Genomic DNA, 23,136 nt, shown 5'->3' on the forward strand with positions numbered 1-23,136 from the left:
CCCATCAATGAGAACAGCAGAACTCCAGCGCTAGGGGAATACTACACATAGAATTTATGGCTTATTTCCCATGATTGTTTAGTCTTTCAAACTTAATTTTTTTTAACTTTCTTTTCTTTTTTTGAATTTTTCTTTTCCCTTTTTCAACAACATCTTATCAATCCCTTTTTTAAAAAAAAAATCCTTTTTATTTTTCATTTTTAGAGTAATATTCTATCCCTTCATAGTAGTTAACCTTATTTTTGTTATATAAGTTGTCTCTCTTTAAAATTTTGGGATACAGTTTCTTCTAAGAGACCAAAATATACCCTAAATCTCTAGTATATGGCTTTGTTCTAGTCCCTTGCCTGATCACATTCTCTCCCCCCCATTTTTTTTTTAAATCCTCTTTCTTTTTACAACCAACTTCTCATCTTATCAATTCCTTTTATAAAATCTTTTATAATTTTCACCTTTACAGTCATATTCCATCCCTTCATCGTATTAACTCTTATTTTTGTACATATATAAGTTTTTCTATCTTTAAAATTTTGGGAGGCACTTTCTTCTGAGACCAAAATATGCCAAAATCTAGTGTGTGGCAGTGATCTATGCACCAGCCTGATCATATTTGATCATATTCTGTTTTTGTTTGTTTGTTTTTATCTTTTCCTTTTTATTTACTTTTTTTCTTTCTTTCCGTTTCTTTTCCCCTGGTTTCAGGTCTCTTCTCATTTGTTTAGTGTATATCTTTCTGGGGATGTTGTTACCCTGTTAGCATTTTGTTCTCTCATTCATCTATTCTCCTCTGGACAAAATGACAAGATGGAAAAAATCACCTCAAAAAAAGAACAAGAGGCAGACCGAATGCCAGGGACCTAATCAATATGGACATTAGTAAGATGTCAGAACTAGAGTTCAGAACGATGATTTTAAAGATACTAGTGGGGCTTGAAAAAAGCATGCAAGTTATTAGAGAAAACCTTTCTGGAGAAATAAAAGAACTAAAATCTAATGATGTCGAAATCAAAAAGGCTATTAATGAGGTGCAATCAAAAATGGAGGCTCTAACTGCTAGGATAAATGAGGCAGAAGAAAGAATCAGTGAGATAGAAGACCAAATGATGGAAAATAAAGAAGCTGAGAAAAAGAGATAAACAACTACTGGATCAGGAGGGCAGAATTTGAGAGATAAGGGATACTATAGGATGAAACAATATTAGAATAATTGGGATCCCAGAAGAAAGACAGAGAGAGGCAGAAGGTATATTGGAGCAAATTATAGCTGAGAACTTCTCTAATTGGGGAAGGAAACAGGCATCAAAATCCAGGAGGCACAGAGAACCCCCTCAAAAACAATAAAAATAGGTCAACACCCCGACATCTAATAGTAAAACTTACGAGTTTCAGAGACAAAGAGAAAATCCTGAAAGCAGCTTGGGACAAGAGATCTATAACCTACAATGGTAGAAACATTAGATAGGCAACAGACCTATCCACAGAGACTGGGCTAGCCAGAAAGGACTGGCATGATATAATCAGAGCACCAAATGAGAAAAATATGCAGCCAAGAATACTATATCCATCTAGGCTGTCATTGAAAATAGGAGGAGAGATAAAAAGCTTCCAGGACAAATGAAAACTAAAGGAATTTGCAAACACGAAACCAGCCCTACAAGAAGTATTGAAAGGGGTCCTCTAAGCAAAGAGAGAGCCTAAAAGCAACATAGACCAGAAAGGAACACAGACAATATATAGTAACAGTCACCTTACAGGCACTAAAATGGCACTAAATTCCTATCTTTCAATAGTTACCCTGAATGTAAATGGTCTAAATGCCCCAATCAAAAGACACAGGCTATCAGATTGGATAAAGCAAGAAGACCCATTGATATGCTGTCTGCAAAAGACTCATTTTAGACCCAAAGACACCTCGAGATTGAAAGTGAGGGGGTGGAAAACAATTTACCATGCTAATGGACACCAAAAGAAAGGTGGGGTGGCAATCCTTATATCAGACAAATTAGATTTTAAACCAAAGACTGTAATGAGAGATGAGGAAGGACACTATATGCTACTTAAAGGGTCTATCCAACAAGAAGATCTAACAATAGTAAATATCTACACCCCTAACATGGGAGCAGCCAATTATATAAGTTAATAACAAAAGCAAAGAAACACATTGAAACAAACAATAATAGTGGGGGACTTTAACACCCCCCTCACTGAAATGGACAGATCATCTAAGCAAAAGATCAACAAGGAAATAAAGACTTTAAATGAAACACTGGACCAAATGGACTTCACAGACATATTCAGAACATTCCATTCCAAAGCAACAGAATACACATTCTTCTCTAGTGCCCATGGAACATTCTCCAGAATAGATCACGTCCTAGGTCACAAATCAGGTCTCAACTGGTACCAGAAGATTGGGATCATTCCCTGCATATTTTTGGGCCACAACGCTTTGAAACTAGAACTCAATCACAAGAGGAAAGTCAGAAAGAACTCAAATACATGGAGGCTAAAGAGCATCCTACTAAAGAATGAATGGGTCAACCAGGAAATTAAAGAAGAATTAAAAAAATTCATGGAAACCAATGAAAAGGAAAACACAACTGTTCAAAATCTTTGGGATCAGGAAAGACAGTCCTAAGAGGAAAGTATATAGCAATACAAGGCTTTCTCAAGAAACAAGAAACATCTCAAATACACAACCTAACCCTACACCTAAAGGAGCTGGAGAAAGAACAGCAAATAAAGCCTAAACCCAGCAGGAGAAGAGAAATCATAAAGATCAGAGCAGAAATCAATGAAATAGACACCAAAAGAACAGCAGAACAGATCAACGACACTAGGAGCTGGTTCTTTGAAAGAATTAACAAGATTGATAAACCCCTGGCCAGACTTATCAAAAAGAAAAGAGAAATAACTCAAATAAATAAAATCATGAATGAAAGGAGAGATCACAGCCAACACCAAAGAAATACAATTATAAGAACATATTATGAGCAATATATGCCAGCAAATTAGATAATCTGGAAGAATGGATTCATTCCTACAGATGTATCAACTATGAAAACTGAACCAGGAAGAAATAGAAAACCTGAACAGACCTATAACCACTAAGGAAATTGAAGCAGTCATCAAAAATCTCCCAACAAACAAAAGCCCTGGGCCAGATGGCTTCCCAGGGGAATTCTACCAAACATTTAAAGAAGAATTAATACTTATTCTTCTGAAACTGTTCCAAAAAATAGAAATGGAAGGAAAACTTCCAAACTCGTTTTATGAGGCCACCATTACCTTGATCCCAAAACCAGACAAAGACCCCATCAAAAAGGAGAATTACAGACAAATATCCTTGATGAACATGGATGCAAAAATTCTCACGAAAACACTAGCCAATAGGATCCAACAGTCCATTAAAAAGATTATTCACCACGACCAAGTGGGATTTATCCCTGGGCTGCAAGGTTGGTTCAACATCTGCAAAACAATCAATGTGATACAATACATTAATAAAAGAAAGAACAAGAACCATAGGATCCTCTCAATAGATGCAGAAAAAGCATTTGACAAACTACAGCATCCTTCCTTGATCAAAACTATTCAGAGTATAGGGATAGAGGGTACATACCTCAATATCATAAAAGCCATCTATGAAAAACCCACAGCGAATATCATTCTCAATGGGGAAAAAATGAGAGCTTTTCCCCTAAGGTCAGGAACACGGCAGGGATGTCCACTATCACCACTGCTATTCAACATAGTATTAGAAGTCCTAGCCACAGCCATCAGACAACAAAAAGAAATCAAAGGCATCCAAATCGGCAAAGAAGAAGTCAAACTCTCACTCTTTGCAGATGATATGATACTTTATGTGGAAAACCCAAAAGACTCCACCCCAAAACTGCTAGAACTCATAGAGGAATTCAGTAAAGTGGCAGGATATAAAATCAATGCACAGAAATCAGTTGCATTCCTATACACCAACAAGAAGACAGAAGAAAGAGAAATTAAGGAGTTGATCCCATTTACAATTGCACCCAAAACCATAAGATACCTAGGAATAAATCTAACCAAAGAGGCAAAGGATCTGTACTCAGAAAACTATAAAATACTCATGAAAGAAATTGAGGAAGACACAAAGAAATGGAAAAACGTTCCATGCCCAGGGATTGGAAGACCAAATATTGTGAAGATGTCAAGGCTACCTAGAGCAATCTACACATTCAGTGCAATCCCTATCAAAATACCATCCACTTTTTTCAAAGAAATGGAGCAAATAATCCTAAAATTTGTATGGAACCAGAAAAGACCCCAAATAGCCAGAGGAAGGTTGAAAAAGAAAAGCAAAGCTGGTTGCATCAGAATTCTGGACTTCAAGCTCTATTACAGAGCTGTCATCAAGACAGTATGGTACCGGCACAAAAACAGACACATAGATCAATGGAACAGAATAGAGAGCCCAGAAATGGACCCTCAACTCTTTGGTCAACTAAACTTTGACAAAGCAGGATAGAATATCCAATGGAAAAAAGACAATCTCTTCAACAAATGGTGTTGGGAAAATTGGACAGGCACATGCAGAAGAATGAAACTGGACCATTTCCTTACACCACACACAAAGATAAACTTACAATGGTTGAAAGACCTAAATGTGAGACAGGAGTCCATCAAAATCCTAAAGGAGAACACAGGCAGCAATCTCTTCAACCTCAGCCACAGCAACTTCTTAGAAACATCGCCAAAGACAAGGGAAGCAAGGGCAAAAATGAACTATTGGGACTTCATCAAGATAAAAAGCTTTTGCACAGCAAAGGAAAGAGTCAACAAAACCAAAAGACAACCGACCGAATGGGAGAAGATATTTGCAAATGACATATCAGATAAAGGGCTAGTATCCAAAATCTATAAAGAACTAATCAAACTCAACACCCAAACAACAAATGATCCAATCAAGAAATGGGCAGAAGACACGAACAGACATTTTTCCAAAGAAGACGTCCAAATGGCCAATAGACACATGAAAAAGTGCTCAACCTCGCTTGGCATCAGGGAAATCCAAATCAAAACCTCAATGAGATACCACCTCACACCAGTCAGAATGGCTAAAATTAACAAGTCAGGAAACGACAGATGTTGGCGGGGATGCGGAGAAAGGGGAACCCTCCTACACCGTTGGTGGGAAGGCAAGCTGGTGCAACCACTCTGGAAAACAGTATGGAGGTTCCTCAACAAGTTTAAAATAGAGCTACCCTATGACCCAGCAATTGCATTACTGGGTTTTTACCCCAAAGATACAAATGTAGGGATCTGAAGGGGTACGTGCACCCCAGTGTTTATAGCAATGTCCACAATAGCCAAACTATGGAAAGAGCCAAGATGTCCATCGACAGATGAATGGATAAAGAAGAAGTGGTATATATATACGATGGAATATTATGCAGCCATCAAAAGGAATTATATCTTGCCATTTGCAACAACGTGGATGGAATTAGAGGGTATTATGCTGAGTGAAATAAGTCAATCAGAGAAAGACATGTATCATATGACCTCACTGATATGAGGAATTCTTAATCTCAGGAAACAAACTGAGGGTTGCTGGAGTGGTGGGGGATGGGAGGGATGGGCTGGCTGGGTGATAGACATTGGGCAGGGTATGTGCTATGGTGAGCGCTGTGAATTGTGTAAGACTGTTGAATCACAGACCTGTACCTCTGAAACAAATAATACATTATATGTTAAAAAAAAAAAGAAGAAGAAGAAGAAGAAGATAGCAGCAAGGGAAGAACGAATTGGGGGGGGGGATCGGTGAGGGAGATGAACCATGAGAGACTATGGACTCTGAAAAACAAACTGAGGGTTCTAGAGGGGAGGCTGTGGGGGGATGGGTTAGCCTGATGATGGGTATTAAAGAGGGCATGTACTGCATGGAGCACTGGGTGTTTTATGCAAACAATGAATCATGGAACACTACATCAAAAACTAATGATGTAATGTATGGTGATTAACATAATAAAAAAAAGAATTCTCGAGCAATACAATTGTCTATCACTGCTCATGCCAACAAACTGAGATTGAGTTGTATTTCATCTAGAGAAAAGACTGTATCATTAATAACTTCTGCCAGAGTTAATAAGTTACTTACAATCTTTTCTATTTGTATGATCCCACAACTGGGAACATTGTTCTGAATGTATAAAAATGAGACTGTAATTCCCCCAGATGGAATACCTCAATAAGCAAGCATGTTCTCATTTCTGAGTTTACATCTGAGTTGAAATTTTCAGCCTTGTCAATTTATAGAATTTGGGTCTCTGTGTACAAACAAGTCTCAGAGTATTATTCCTAAAGTGCTGAGGTGTTAATCTAAGGTAAAAAGGCCCAGATATCCTGCAACAATGGAATTATTAGGTAGGGATGAATGAAAATCTAGAAAACATTGCTTATGAATTTTTCATGACACCAGGTCAGAACCAAGGTCTTATGTTAGCTGGTTTGCATATTTGAATTTCTACTGTTCTTTTCCAGGTAATAACTAACTGGTCTATTTCCATACAAAGGGTGTTGAATTACCTAGGGAGTGAAGGAAGATGTTGGAGAAAGAGGATCCTGAGCTCTCCTTGTCCCACAGACACATTGAAGCAACTAGTACATGTATTGCAACATTCCCTGAAAATAACCTGAAGAATGGTAGAACAGATCTTCCACAGCTAGTTGTAGAGAGAAAACCCCATCAAAAAGAGTAGAAGGAGCAGAGACCTGGTTAGGAACCAAACCGTTGGTGTAACTGACCACAAATAGGAAGGATATTGCAAGTACCGAGGAGCAAGTTTCAAACCCCACACTGGGCACCCCTGGACCTAGGGAATCACACTGGGAAGATAATTCCTGTAACATCTGGCTTTAAAAGCTAGCAGGGCCCAACCTGGAGCCCCGACCCTGGAAGAACTGGAGGGGAAGAGGAAACGGAGTCCTTGACCTTAAAAAGCTAGCATGCCAAATAACTCAGCCTGAGACACTGCACAGAAACAACAGTTTGAAAAGTGTGTGGAGTATATGTGAAGATTTATTGACTAATTTTGGAACATGTGCTGGAGTGGTAGGGACCTGCAAGAACTTTCTCTGGGAACAAAGGAACTTGTGGATACCATTTTTCAACAATACAATAACTGAAATTAAAAAACAAATACACTAGAGGGAATCAACAGATTAAATAAAGCAGAAGAATGGATCAGTGATCTGGAGGACAGAGTAATGGAAAGCAACCAAGCCAAATATCAAAAAGAATATTAAAAATGAGGTCACATTAAGGAACCTCTTCAACATCATCAAGCCTAATAATATACACATTCGAAGGGTCCCAGATGGAGAAGAGAGAGACAAGGGAGCAGAAAACCTATTTGAAGAAATAATAGCTGAAAATTTCCTAATCTGGAGAGAGAAACAGTAATCCAGGTCCCAGAAGCAGAGAGAACCCCAAACAAATTGAATCCAAGGAGGGTCAACACAATATTTAATACATATTAATATAATTATTTAATAGATATTAATAATTAAAATGTCAAAGATTAAAGAAAAAGAGAATCTTAAAAGCAGCAAGAGAAAAGCAAACAGTTACACACAAGAGAAACCCCAGAAGGGTATCAGCTAACTTTTTAGCAGAAGCTTTCCAGTCCAGAAGGGAGTGGCACAATATATTCAAAGTACTGAGAGAAAAAAAAAAAAAAACAACAAAAAATACAGTACCTAGCAAGGCAAAGTTAAAGAAGTTCATCACCCCAAAACAGACTTGCAAGAAATGTTCAAGGGAATTCTTTTTTTTTTTTTTAAGGGAATTCTTTAAATGGAAAGAAAAGACAATAACTAGAAGAAAATTATGAAAGGAAAAAAAAATTCATTGGTAAAAGCAAACATATAGTAAAGGTAGTAATTATTCACTAAAAAAGCCAATATGGGTGTTAAAACACGAGAGTAGTATAATCGATTATATCTACAAAACTTAAGGAATACATAAAATAAAAAGATGTAAAATATGACATCATATATATAAAACATGGAGGGGAAGTAGACATTTAGTGCTTGCAGAATGTGTCTGAACTTAAGCAACCATCAACTTAATACAGATTGCCATACACAGAGGACACTATATATATGAACCCCATAGTAACCACAACCACAAACCTATAATAGATACACAAAAAATTAAGATAAAGGAATCTAAGCATAATACTAAAAACAACCATTAAATCATGTGGAAGAGAGCAAGAGAAGAAGAAAGGAACAGAGAAAATTGCAAAGCAAAACAAATGAAAAATGAACAAAAACCAAGAAAACAATTAACAAAATGGCAGTAAGTACATATTTGTCAATAATTACTTTAAATGTAAATGAGCTGAATGTTCCAATCAAAAGATGTATGGCAATTGAAAACAAAAGCAAACAACAAAACAAAACAAAAAACAACCAAGACCTATCTATATGCTGCTTGCAAGAGACTCATTTCAGACCAAAAGACAGATACAGATTGAAAATAAATGGGAAAAAATATTCCATGCAAATGAAAACAAAAAAATAAGCAGGGGTAGCAATACTTGTATCAGTAAGTTGGGGGCAATAACTACTGTTTGAACTAATCTAAGAATGGTATTACAGTAAGTATATTCTGACCTAACAGTTATAAAAAAGAGGAAAGAAAAAAAAAAAAGAGCCATTATGGGTAGACAACAAACAGTAGTCTATAGAAAATAAAAATGGTTATAAGCAAGTATATTTAAAAAAGGAACTAGGCAGTGGTTTTGAGATCTAGTCTTGGGTAGAATCTGTCCACTATACAAGGTTATAATCTTGTTCTAAAGGTTTGTCTACTTCTGAAGATTAGCTGTTTCTAGAGAATCTTTGAGAACCTTCCATTTGAAATTCCACATTAGAATAGACTTCCAGTTGTGTGCAATTCTCATTTGCTTTCTCAGTTGCGAAATGTGAACCTAAAGATTGATTCCCTGGAGTTTCACTGCTGTATTTGTTAACAGCACCTGATAAGGTCCATTCCAAGCAGGTTCAAGAGCAGTTCTTATCTGATGCTTCTTCCAATAGGTGACATCTCCTGGTTGTTTATCATGAAGGGGTTGTTTAGAATGATGTGGAAAGATGACCTTAAACTTTTGGTAACTTAACTGGGTATAGTGCATGAGTCTCTTGCAATGTTTTGTCATGTCTGTGTGTAGCAGGGCAGAGTCTAATAGTAAAGGTAAAAACCTTATACGTAGGCTTTAGTTATTAATTCCTAAGGGCGTAACTACTCGTAAGGGCTGAAGTAACTTTGGCCAAGGAAGCTCAAGTGTTTATGAAAGTTTTGATAATTTTAAGGATGTCATCGGTTCTTTCAACCTTTCCAGAAAACTGTGGGTAAAGGCAACGTGGTATTCAAATAAGGAAAAATGCATTACAGTGTTCATTTATTTATAATGGTTCCCATAAAATATATGCTTTGGTCACTTGACATAAAAGTTATGCCCCAGTTTGAAAATACAAAATCAAGCTGTTTTGTTTTGTTTTATTATGTTACATTAATCACCATACTTCATTAGTTTTTGATGTAGTGTTCCATGATTCATTGTTTGCGTATAACACCCAGTGCTCCATTCAGTAGGTGTCCTCTTTAATACCCATCACCAGGCTAACCCATCCCCCCACCCCCCCTCCCCTCTAGAACTGGCATTCCTATACACCAACAACAAGACAGAAGAAAGAGAAATTAAGGAGTCGATCCCATTTACAATTGCACCCAAAACCATAAGATACCTAGGAATAAATCTAACCAAAGAGGCAAAGAATCTGTACTCAGAAAACTATAATACTCATGAAAGAAATTGAGGAAGACACAAAGAAATGGAAAAACGTTTCATGCTCATGGATTGGAAAAACAAACATTGTGAAGATGTCAATGCTACCTAGAGCAATCTACACATTCAATGCAATTCCCATCAAAATACCATCCACTTTTTTCAAAGAAATGGAACAAATAATCCTAAAATTTGTATGGAACAAGAAAAGAGCCTGAATAGCCAGAGGAAGGTTAAAAAAGAAAAGCAAAGCTTGCAGCATCACAATTCCGGACTTCAAGCTCTATTACAAAGCTGTCATCATCAAGACAGTATGGTACAAGCTGCTTTTCAGATACTCTATGGGCCATAGGTTTTACAAAAGGAAATACTTTAATCTATCTGAAAATTGATATACAATTTTTAAAAGACCATTAAAACTCTTTGAAGGGTAGAACCTAGATCTCACACACACACACACACACACACACACACACACACACACAATTAAATGTGTTCACGGAGCTCTTGAGGCTTTGATTCCTGACCATGTCTCACTTTTACAGTTTTTCAAGAATTATATTTTTGACAGGTGACACATACCCCAAAATAACCTCAGTGGTCTTTTCAAAGTTTCCTTACCAAAATTTAAGAGAGTAAATAAACTGTCTGTACCATAATGAGTAGTTATGAGTAGTTCTAAATAGCTAATATCCATTAGTGTCACTGTACTATTAGGGCTGCCAAATGAAGTACCACAGTCTGGGTGGCTTAAACAATAGAAAAGCATTGTCTCACAGTTCTGGAGGTTGGAAGTCTGAGATCAAGGTTTTATTTTTTTATTTGTTTTTAAATATTTTCTTTCTTTATTTGACAGAGAAAGAGATAGAGAGAGAGAACAGGAACACAAGCAGGGGGAGTGGGAGAGGGAGAAGCAGGCTTCCTGCCAAGCAGGGAGCCCGATGTGGGGCTCTATCCCAGCATCCCGGGATCATGATTTGAGCCAAAGGCACATGCTTAACCAACTGAGCCACCCAGGTACCCCTGAGATCAAGGTTTTAAACAGGCTAATTCCTTCTGAGGACTATGAGAGAAGGGTCTGTTCCAGGACTCTGTTGATGGAACAGATGGCCATCTTCTACCTTTGTTTCTTCCTATGATGTTCTTCATTGTGTGTCTGTATCCAAATTTCCTCTAAGGACAACGTTTATATTGAATTAGGGCCTACCCTAGTGACATCCTTTTAACTTGGTTACCTCAGTAAAGACCCTATCTTTAAACAAAGTGCAATCTCTAAATAAGATTCTGAAGGCATCCAAATTGGCAAGGAAAAAGTCAAACTTCCACTATTCCCAGATGACATGATATTCTATGTAGAAAACCTGAAAGACTCCACTAAAAAAATTGCTAGAATTGATACAGGACTTCAGTAGAGTCTCAGGATACAAAAGTCAATGTACAGAAATCTGTTGCATTTCTATACAGCAATAATGAATCAACAGAAACAAATAAAGGGATCTATCCCGTTTACAATTGCACTGAAAACCATAAGATACTTATGAATCAACCCAATCAAAGAGGTAAAAGATCTGTATCTGAAAAGTACAGAACACTGATGAAAGAAATTGAAGATGACACAATGAAAAAAACATTGCATGCTCATGGATTGGAAGAACAAATATTGTTAAAATGTCTACATTACCCAAAGCAGTCTACACATTTAATGCAAACCCTATCAAAATACCATCAGCACTTTTCACAGAGCTAGAACAAACAATCCTAAAGTTTGTATGGAACCACAAAAGACTCTAAATAGCTAAAACACTCTTGAAAAGGCAAAGCAAAGCTGGAGGCCTCACAATTCCAGACCTCAAGCTATATTACAAAGCTGTAGTCATCAAAGCAGTATGGTACTGGCACAAAAATAGACACATAGATCAACCGAACAGAATAGAAAACCCATAAATGGACCCACAACTATGTGGGCAACTAATCTTTGACAAAGCAGGAAAGAATATGCAATGGAAAAAGGACAGTCTCTTCAACAAATGGTGTTGGGAAAACTGGACAGTGACATGCAGAAGAATGAAACTGGACTACTTTCTTACACCATACACAAAAATAAATTCAAAATCGATGAAAGACCTAAATGTGAGACAGGAAACCATCAAAATCCTAGAGAACAACACAGGCAGCAACGTCTTTGACAGTGGCCATAACAACTTCTTACCAGACAGGTCTCCAGAAGCAAGGGAAACAAAAGCAAAAATGAACTGTTGGGACTTTGTGAAGATAAAAATCCTCTGCACAGTGAAGGAAATAAGAAAACTAAAAGGCAACTAATGGAATGGGAGAAAATGTTTACAAATGACATATCTGATAAAGGTTTAGTATCCAAAAATCTATAAAGAGCTTATCAAACTCAACATCCAAAAACAAATAATCCAGTTAAGAAATGGGCAGAAGACATAAATAGACAGTTTTCCAAAGAAGACATCCATATGGCCAATAGACACGTGAAAAGATGCTCAACATCACTCATCATCAGGGAAATACAGATCAAAACCACAAGGAGATACCACCACACACCTGTCAGAATGGTTAAAATTAATAACTCAGGAAATAACAGATGTTGATGAGGATGCAGAGAAAGGGGAACCCTCTTACACTGTTGGTGGGAATGCAAACTGGTGCAGCCACTCTGGAAAACAGTATGGAGGTTCCTCCAAAAGTTAAAAATAGGCAACCCTACAACCCAGCAATTGCACTACTAGGTATATACCTAAAGGACACAAAAATACTGATTTGAAGGGGCACATGCACCCCAATGTTTATAGCAGCATTATCAATAACAGCCAAATTATGGAAGAAGCCCAAATGTCCATTGACTAATCAATGGATAAAGAGATGATGTGTGTATACATCACACACACACACACACACACACACACACACTATATAATGGAATATTACTCAGCCATCAAGAAGAATGGAATCTTGCCATTTACAGCAATGTGGGTAGAACTAGAGTGTATTATGCTAAGCAAAATAAGTCAGAGAAAGACAAATACCATATGATTTCACTCATATGTAGAATTTAAGAAAATAAACAGGAAAAAAAGAAGGGCAAACTATAAAACAGACTCAACTATAGAGAACAAACTGAGGGTTGATGGGGGGGTGTGGGCAGGGGATAGGCTAGGTGGGTGATGGGTATTAAGGAGGGCACTTGTGATGAGCACTGCATGTTATATGGAAGTGATGAGTCACTAAATTCTACTTCTGAAAGGAATATTATACTACATGTTAACTAACTAGAATTTAAATAAAAACTTGAAACAAAAAAATACAAAAAAGTTTAAGTTGGAGATAGGGAAATGGAGTTTATTTTTACAGTACAAGATGGACAATGAATGCTTTAAATATTTAGAAAACAGCATGTTCTCTACATTAAGTGTAACAGTGTCTATAAAGATGAGGTTCAAAAATTGGGGCCATGGTATAGAAGCCTTTTAATGCCAGAATGAGGAATTTATTCTTAATTGAACAAAGGTTTTATGTAATCAGAGTTGTTTCCAGAAAATTAGTCTGCTAATGTTGAAGGATGATTGAAATAAATACAAGAAGTAAAAAAAAAAATGGGGGGGATTCTGAGGTTTGAAGGGGGAGGCTAGTAGATACTTTTACATATGAATTTTGAGAGGGACAAAATTAAACCCATAAGAGCCTATCAGAGATTATCTGAGTAAAGAATACAAGCAGTTTTTTTTCCACATTTTTCCTCTTTCTGGATTGGGAGCTAAATGTTGACATTTTAATGGTCTTTTTAAACCTCTCCATAGATTGAGCCTTTGAGATTTTAGTTAGGGTCATAACAGTGATTAAGGTTGGTCGTTTGGCATAATGATGTCCTAGAGTATTTCTTTAGCTTCCATAATATCTCCTTTTGCAGAGGTCGCAACCTTTACAATATCCACCTCTCTAGGAATTAGGGCTATATCTAAAAGTTTCTTACCTGTACATTTTTTTGATAGGGATTCCAACAGAGATAAGAAACTCCTTTGTTTCCAAAGCATACAGAAGTCAAATACTAAGAGCATACCTGCAGTTTGTGTATACATGTATTTTCTGATTTGTCACAGCTGATGAGCTCTAGGAAACCATTATGTTCTGACACCTGAGATGATTTAACTTCAGGTAACTCCACTTCATGGGAATCCTCAAAGATGTGTTGCATACTATAGCCTCACCCTTGACTCAGTTGCAAAGGCTTATCTTCCTTGTCTTAGGGCAATAGCACTTTCTGAAAAACCTATTGATAGGTACTACTGGGAAGTAAGACATAACAATTTTGTTATGGCCATGGAGCCATGAACAAATCAACATCCTTGTCTATTCTTTTTAATACTGAAAGGAGGAAATATTAACAAGGTTCTAGTAGAGGTTATGACAAAGCCTTTGCATATAAGACTTTCAAATATAGTTTTGAGGTTTTCCTTTGCTTCTGGCTTCAAGAGATTGGGAAAATTTGGATAAAGATTTGGTAGGATTTATCTCAACCTTAATAGGTTCTGCTCCAATAATTATTCCTGTGTTAGTAAAAATTTTTAATCCACAGAGCTTCCAATACAGTGTTATGACTTTTATTTAGAGTAATCACCAAATATAATGGAGAAGGGAAACATATATGTAAAGCAGACTAAACCCAATTATAAAGAGAGATATTCTCTGGAAGCTCCAAAAATAGCCCACTTGGTGTGCATTTAATTTTATAGTTTTCATTTGTAAAACAAGTCTCTCCCTATGATTAGTTTTCTATTGCTGCTCTAACAAACTCAGTGACTTAAAACAACACAAATTTCATACATTTTTATAGGTTGGAAATCTAATAGAGGTCCCACAGGGCTAAAAATCGAGGTAAGCAATCAGCAGGGTGGCATTCTGTTCAAAGACTCTAGTAGAGAATCTGTTTCCTTACCTTTTCCACTTTTCAGATGTTGCCCACATTTCTTGGCAATTGGTCTTCTTTCTTCATCTTCAAAGCAAGCAACATTATGTCTCTCCGAGCATTCCTCTACGGTAATACCTCCCTTTGAATCTCTCCTGCCTCCCTCTCCCATTTGTAAGGACCCTTGTAATATATGGGACTCACCTGGATAATCCAGACTAATCTTCCTATTTTAAGGTCAGCTGATTCACAACCTTAATTGTCTCTGAAACCTTAATTACCCTTTGCCTTGTAATCTAACATGCAGATAATAGAGATTAGGGCATGGACATCCTTGAGGAAGGGCCATTATTCTGCCTACTATGCCTTATTAAGTTCACTGGGTGGTATTACAGAATAGGAAGGAATGGTGTTTTTTTTGTTGTTGTTGTTTTGTTTTATTTTGTTTTGTTTTTTTAGTGGAGGGCCCAAGGATTGAGGTTAAGGGCTGGGAGAGAAACTGTGCGGGTTATTTGAATACTTATCACCTGTGTGACATGTTTACTCTGAGGAAGAGGTTGACCAAAGTTGGCCAGATTTAATTAACTTAGAAAGTGTAACACCTGTATTACCAAGCTCTCTGACTCTCCTCATGACCACCAATATTTTTACACAATATATACAAAATGGAAGCACACCAGAGAACCAAAAGGGATGAAAAAAAAATGGCCTGTTTGTACCAGTTATACCCAACAAATGGAAACCAGTAACAGAATCCAGAAACCAAAATGAAAATAAGTAACTGAGGAATTCAATGCCAAGAGAACAGAGTTAAGACTTGGTGCTGATTTACCAGTTTTGTATGGACTCACTAAGCCAAGAGCAGCAAGGCACAAGGGGCCCCCATGGGTTCCATACCTGAGTGAAGACTGCAGTCTGTAGCAGTGAGAAGTGCAAACCTTGTATTTGTGGAGCCTCTGGAAAGACTGTAGAAATAAACCAAGACTATCTGAATAAGAACAAATAAAGCTAAGTCAGAATTTGCTACAGCAGGTGAGTCAGCCATCATAATGGATTCATAGGCAGGGAGGAGGATGGGAAAGCCTTAGAGTAAGAAAAAAGGAAATCATCAGCTATGCCTTGATTGGGGGTTGTTGCTATGGTGAAGATGGAGGTGGACTAACTAGAAGAGGGTCATCCTATGTGTTTTGGTTTGGAGAGCATATTGGTCAATAGCCTTTTCAAGCTGTAAGTGGGAATAAATACTAAGAAGGCTGTCAGTCTTTTATTAAGTCTTCACTGTCCTAGAAATACAGCTATAATTGCATAACATAATAATTAAGATTTCATGAAATTATGGTCACTATGACTCATTTACAGTTGGCACTTAAACAGACCCATTAAATGGGGATATAAAAGGAATCAACATCCATTCACCTTTTGTATCTCCACTGGTGGCACTTCGTTCTTCAATTCCTCTAGAAACAAGGTCTTTCTGGGGTCAGAGCAGTTCCAAGACCTGCCACCTGGCCCCTCCTACCTATTCTCTATAAGTCTGACATTCCTTAACCCACCAAAATCAGAAGACCCATTTGTATTACAGAATTGCTTACAATCCTTTTAAGCCCACAGAGGAAAACTATCACAAAGCTCTTAAAAAATTCTAATATTCTGGGTTGTAGTGTAGCTACTACTAGGTATTTACCCCAAAGATACAAATGTAGTGATCTGAAGGGTCACCTGCACCCCAATGTTTATAGCAGCAATGTCCACAATAGCCAAACTATGGAAAGAGCCCAGATGTCCATCATCAGATTAATGGATAAAGAATATGTGGTATACAGGTACATATATACATGTACATGTATATATACATATATATATACGTGATGTGATACACACACACACACATACACAATGGAATATTACACAGCCACAAAAAATGAAATCTTACCACTTGCAATGACATGGATGGAACTAGAGGGTATTATGCTAAGCAAAATAAGTCAATCAAAGAAAGACAATTATCATATGATCTCACTTGTATGTGGAATTTAAGAAACAAGGCAGAGGATCATAGGGCAAGAGAGGAAGAAATGAAACAAAATGAAACCAGAGAGGGAGACAAACCATAAGACTCTTGATCATAAGAAATAAACTGAGGGTTGCTGGAGGGGAGGGGGGGTGAAGGGATGGGGTAAATGGGTGATGGACATTGGGGAGGGTATATGCTGTAATGAGCACTGATGGTATTATATAAGACTGATGAATCACAGACCTGTACCCCTGAAATAAATAATATATTATACGTTAATTAATTGAATTTAAATTTTTAAAAAGGTAAAAAAACATAAATCATGGGAATAAAGGGCACAGCACAGGGAATATAGTCAGATATTGTAATAGCATGGTATGGTGACAAATGGCAGCTATACTTGTGGTGAGCACAGCATATTGTATGGAGAAGTTGGGTCACTATGTTGTACACCTGAAACTAATGTAATATTGTGTGTCAAAAAAAAAAAATATTGTGTGTCAATTATACTCAAGTAAAAAATTAATTATTTGAAAAAAAATTCTAATACTCTCCCTCACTATCACATTTTTAAAAATCTGATAGAGCATCTCCCAAGTGTTCAAAGTGTAGTTAGTGGATAAGTAAGCAATAAATGGCCCATTCCAATATTTCATGAATCTTTATATATTTTCCTTTATAACATACACAGGGAAGTGTGCCAAGTTAGCCATGTTTATTATGCCCATCATTGAATCAAGGATTAATTAGCCACACTACTAGATTATAATGCAGCTCTCCCACAAAAGCTTGAGTACACCACAGTAAATCATTAACTCTGGGTGAATGCACCCTTGCCAATAAATTTATCTGGTTTGAACCTTAGATTTCACTCCTACACATAGTCCCCAGTACATAACAATATTGATCGATATTATCTCATCATTCTTTAAATTCTTAAATCACTCTTTTTTAAGAAGACCTTGCACTACCCTGTCTAGACTCTATTAACATCTATATTTCATTATGGGCCTGAAAAAAAAAAAAAAAAAAGATATGTGTTAGGGATGGGACCTGAGGAAAAACGGCACCAACTTATAAGGTAAGTGCCCCAGTGACTGAAAGGCTTTTATACAGATGAATGATGATTCTCTCAGACTAGAGAGGAAGTGACAGGGCTGCCTCTGCCAGCAAAATAATTTGAGGGAAATTTAGAGGATAAAATTCTACAAGTTATTTGAGTCTACTCAATTGCCCTCATTCCATGTATCTGGATCTCACTTCTTTCCCACCAAATTTTTACCTTAACATAAGTGGTACTACATGGGTGATTGGTATTAAAGAGGGCACTTTTTGTAATGAGCACTGGGTGTTGTATGTAAGTGATGAATCACTGAATTCTACACAGAAACCAATATTGCATTGTATGTTAACTAAGTAAAATTTAAATAAAAAAATAAGTGGTATGCTTCAGTTAAGAATTTAATGGGGTTTTGCCAGTCAATCATCATGCCCTAGGCTTGGTATCCAGCTTTAAATGTCCTATGGCTTCAAAGATTTCATATGGACCTTTGGGTTTAAGAATACATGTCTCATGTATTCTTAATTGTATGTTTATAGATATTAATTTCTCTTTTTCCCTATGGATTGTTTCTAGGGCTATAAGAAGTAAAGTGACTATACCATCTTTATCACCATAATTGCTGCCATAGCAACCATAGTATAGCAATACACCCTACGCTAAGGCTTATAACTTCAGAAAACTTGATGTCACCTGAGTATATGGATTAACCATATCCCTTCAGGAAATAGATTTTCCTTGTGCTCCTCTAATATATGAACAATGTAATTGTATAATCCTGTTTTGATGGTCTGTTTTCTGGGTCCACTTTGATATCAAAGAATCAATAAGAGTCCCAGCAGGAAAAGATGATACTCTCAAATTAGGATAATCACAAATAGATTTATTAAAGAGACCTTTAAAAATGTATGGGAAAGGTTTAGGTAAAACACAAGCTAAAGTGTAACCTCCCAGGATATATTAAACAGTTACTACTGTCCACTGGAAAGAATGAAGGGAATAAACAATTCTTGAAATGCAGAAGGAGAGATGTAGGGGATAGCTAGGAGAGCAGTGACCTACAGTCAATAGGCACAACCAAACCACAGGAAACTGCATAAGAGGAAGTTGGGAAAAGAAAAATAATGACATCATTCTCATTCTCTGTAGTCTTCTATCAGGGTTTCCTATTATCACATGGAAACTAAAGAAAGAATGAAAGCCCCGTGAGGTAGTCTGTACAAGTCAACTTCTGGCTCACAGAGAGGGTTGTAAAAAGGTGGAAATAGATCTCAGAGGGTGATTGGAAGATACACTGAAGAAAGCGTTCACATCCACCTTTTAGGTAGACTTTCTGGAAACTACAAATTACGTTTACATTAAATCAATCAGTACTTATTTACATGACTAGAGAGAGCTTCAGATGGGACTCCTGATTATATATTCTTTTAGCTGAGTGGCAATTTGATCTTTATATATCTGATAACCCCTTCTGTCTCTCCTTCTTACTCTGGTGGTGCATGTTGGACTAGGGTAGAGCATAGAGTCAGGTTGGAGGGGTGATTAGGGCACAGGAGGAGGACAGGCCCTGTGAGGCTCAGGTGCTCAAGGCAATGGAGCTTAGCAGGCCAGCAGGTCTGATAGGGCCTAAGTTGAAGACAGGTTTGGGGAGAGGAGGCGGGAAGTATTTGGAGCCAATAGGTATGGGGCTGAGGAGGTTGTTGGAACTCAGTAGGCAGCTTGTGTGTTTCAGAGTTTGGCGACATAAGGAGGTATGAGCAATTAAGTACATGTAGTGAGGGTAATGGGTTCAGAATTTCTCACTGCCACACACAGGAGTTACCATAAGAAGGGCAAAGGCTAGAATAAATTCTGTCTAGTTTGATTAGAGTTAGGTATTTGTAAAAACTCACAGTTGTAAATACCTGGACAAATAACTAGATCAGTAGATAGATATATAGAGATTGATATGGATGTACATGAAGATATATATACACATTTATATGTAAATGAAAGGGAGTTTGGAAAAGTATGTATTTGCTTCTTCAATTCTACAGTCTAGAAAAGAAAACTAGAAATGGCTTGATTGAGTGAGAAACAAGGAAATCTATAATGTCTGTCATAATTTGATCTAAATCTAAAAGGGGCAAAGATCTCCTTTATGTGACTACAATCATTGCAGTCTCTCTCTTTTCTTTGGAGAGTGCAACTATGAATGGATAGAATCAGTGTACTCTTATTAAGGAAGGAAACCATGAAGACTATATAATCCAACACATATTTTTTTAACAAGAAAAATATGAAGCCCAAACAAGTTTGGTAATTTTCCAGTGTCCCACATCTGTAAGGGGCAGAGCTAGAATAAGCCTTAACAAGAATTTTACCAAGATGTCCAATCTTAATGCCACAAAGGGCTGAACTGAACTTGAGATTAAATTTTCCCATGTCAAAAATGTAAAAAAAAAAATTCCTTTTTTCTTTGAGGTTTCAAGAATTCTATATGTATTTAAACAAACGGCATGTAAAACTTTAGATTCTATCATTTGGAAAGTCTTCACGAGACAAAAAAATTTAGAAATATGTTAATAGTATCCATTGTGGTTGCTTCTGGCACATGTTTGAACTGCCTACTAAGAAAGTACACTACTTTCACAGGCAACATTTTATTTTCAGCTTTTTTTCCTAACTTAGTCATAAATAACTCTTGGTGTCTGAGACTTTTAAAGCCAGTTCTAGGGGCGCCTGGGTGGCTCAGTTGGTTAAGCGACTGCCTTCAGCTCAGGCCATGATCCTGGAGTCCCGGGATCGAGTCCCACATCGGGCTCCCTGCTCAGCAGGGAGTCTGCTTCTCCCTCTGACCCTCTTCCCTCTTGTGCTCTCTGTCTCTCATTCTCTCTTTCTCAAATAAATAAATAAAATCTTTAAAAAAAAATAAAAAAATAAAAAAAAATAAAGCCAGTTCTATTAGATCTGGGCTAGTGCCAGGAACATAGTGTTTTAGAAACTAATGCCCTCACTGAACAGAAGGTATAATCACTTTGTTTTATGTATCTCTTATTGTCTGTGGCAATTAATGATTTCTAAAATTCTCTTTTCTTTTTCTTGTTTTGCTAGTGTTTTTGGCAGAGGTGTGAAAATATACTTCATTTCAGACTGCCCATTACATTTATCTTTCCACTTGACTGCCTCACCATAGAACAATGAGGTCGCATCCATTTTTAAAATAAAACCTTGGATCTTGAACTGGATTTTACTACTAGAAGAAAATTTAAATTTATCCCATGGCCTTTTTTTTTTTTTTTTTTTAGTGAACTGCAACAAAGCAGGTATGATAGCAAGTGGTCAGTCTCCTCAGCAGTATATATTTGGTAATAGTCAAGCCATAGGGGAGAAACATTGTATTGAATTTTGACATTAAATATTCCCAGAAGGACAATTCACATATTCCTGCCTAAGAAGAGATTACTTATGAATACTTCAATTTCTATTGTGATCTTTGATGCAGCTCAAATCAACAGAAGGATGGCTTTAGATGTGAAGGATGGAGTTGTACTAACATTGTCTGATATTCACTCAACCTCAAATTGACAGTAATATATTTTCACTAGAGTATATAGAGTTCACTATAAAGAATCATGTGTTCTTTCTGTCCTTGGCTGTGAAGTTAAACTACCTGTACTGGATTCAACTTTGTGTTAGTTTTTGGAACATCATTTAACAACAACTCTTGGTCTATAATGCAAGATCTGGAATATTATTTTTGCCTTTTACTAAATTTTCCAGTTTTGAAAATAAGTAAAAAATCAATAAATGGTTAAAATTCAAATAGTTAAAGGTTTTGTATTTGTACTGAATAAAACTTGTACATAGAGTTCATTCCATTAAACTACACAGAGTAGAACAAGTGCAAACTGTATACAATATCCTAATCTCAATTGTGCAAATCACACAGATTTATTAGTTATTATAGCCACTCTTTGTGCATAGCAACAATCACATATTTTCATAGTTTTTATAGATTAAAAAGCATATAAGCAGTATTTGGACCCAAAACATTTATGAATACACTGATATTATTTAAATTATAAAAAAGCAAATTATTATATTTTAGATATTGAAAGTCAAGTGCTGGGCAGCTTAATATATATATTACTTAGATTTATATTTGTATATTCGTAATCTAAAAAGGTTAACCTAAATTAATATTCATACTTATATTTTGTTTTCAAAATTGTGAATGTTGATTGCCATTTTTACACACATGAACTACAGTAAAATAAATTATGAATATAATCAATTTTACTCACTGCCTTTAATTGCCTTGAGAATAAATTTAAAAATACTAGAAAAAAAAACTAGAGGAAATTTTGCATAAGTTGAAAAAAGTCTTAAATTGTATACTACTTTTATTTCCATAAGCATCATAATCTTTTTTTTTTTAAGATTTTATTTATTTGACAGAGAAAGACACAGTGAGAGAGGGAACACAAGCACGGGGAGTGGGAGAGGGAGAAGCAGGCTTCCCGTGGAGCAGGGAGCCCAATGCGGGGCTCTATCCCAGGATCCCGGGATTATGACCTGAGCCGAAGGCAGACGCTTAATGACTGAGCCACCCAGGCGCCCCATAGGCATCATAATCTTAACTGAAATTTGTTAAGTAGCAAAGGTCAAAAAAGTTAGTGACATTTCCTAAATTTTAACTCATTTTTGGTCACATTTTAATTTATAATAGTTGGCATACATTATTGTCATTAATATACAAATTCCTATATCTTGAACAGTGGCAAATTCATAAACCTCAGTTTGTAATTCTGCTTTAGAATGGTTGATTAAAATGTCATACAATCACATCTCTAATTGAGTGTTCTTTTAAAAATACTTTTTAAAAAGCATATATTATAGATTTATCTCTTAAGTCTCCTATATATGTGTATACATATACATTTATGTTTGTGTATATATGTATTGGTGTATTAAAAGCAGATATAATAATTATCAACTAAGAATGCTTTTACTTCCAATCACTAAATAAGACTAGAAAAAGATAATTTTTCTAAGAAGTATTGGGTAATAGTTTTTGATACACTTATGGATAGCTAAAGAAAATCTAGTTCCATACTATCTGTAAAATTAAGTTAATTATAGTTTTAGTTTTATTGGAAAGTAGAGGAAGTGACAGCAGCATGCACAAATGTTATATTGAAATGGATTGGGGAGTCAGAAACCAGAAAAAAAAAAAAAAAAGAACGCACTTATATGCCATGAAAAGAAACTCTGTATTTGCATCATATGTCAACACCACCTATTGTCTGGAAAGCAAAGT

This window comes from Halichoerus grypus, chromosome 3 (assembly GCF_964656455.1).
Source record: "Halichoerus grypus chromosome 3, mHalGry1.hap1.1, whole genome shotgun sequence".
NCBI classification, from domain to species: domain Eukaryota; kingdom Metazoa; phylum Chordata; class Mammalia; order Carnivora; family Phocidae; genus Halichoerus; species Halichoerus grypus.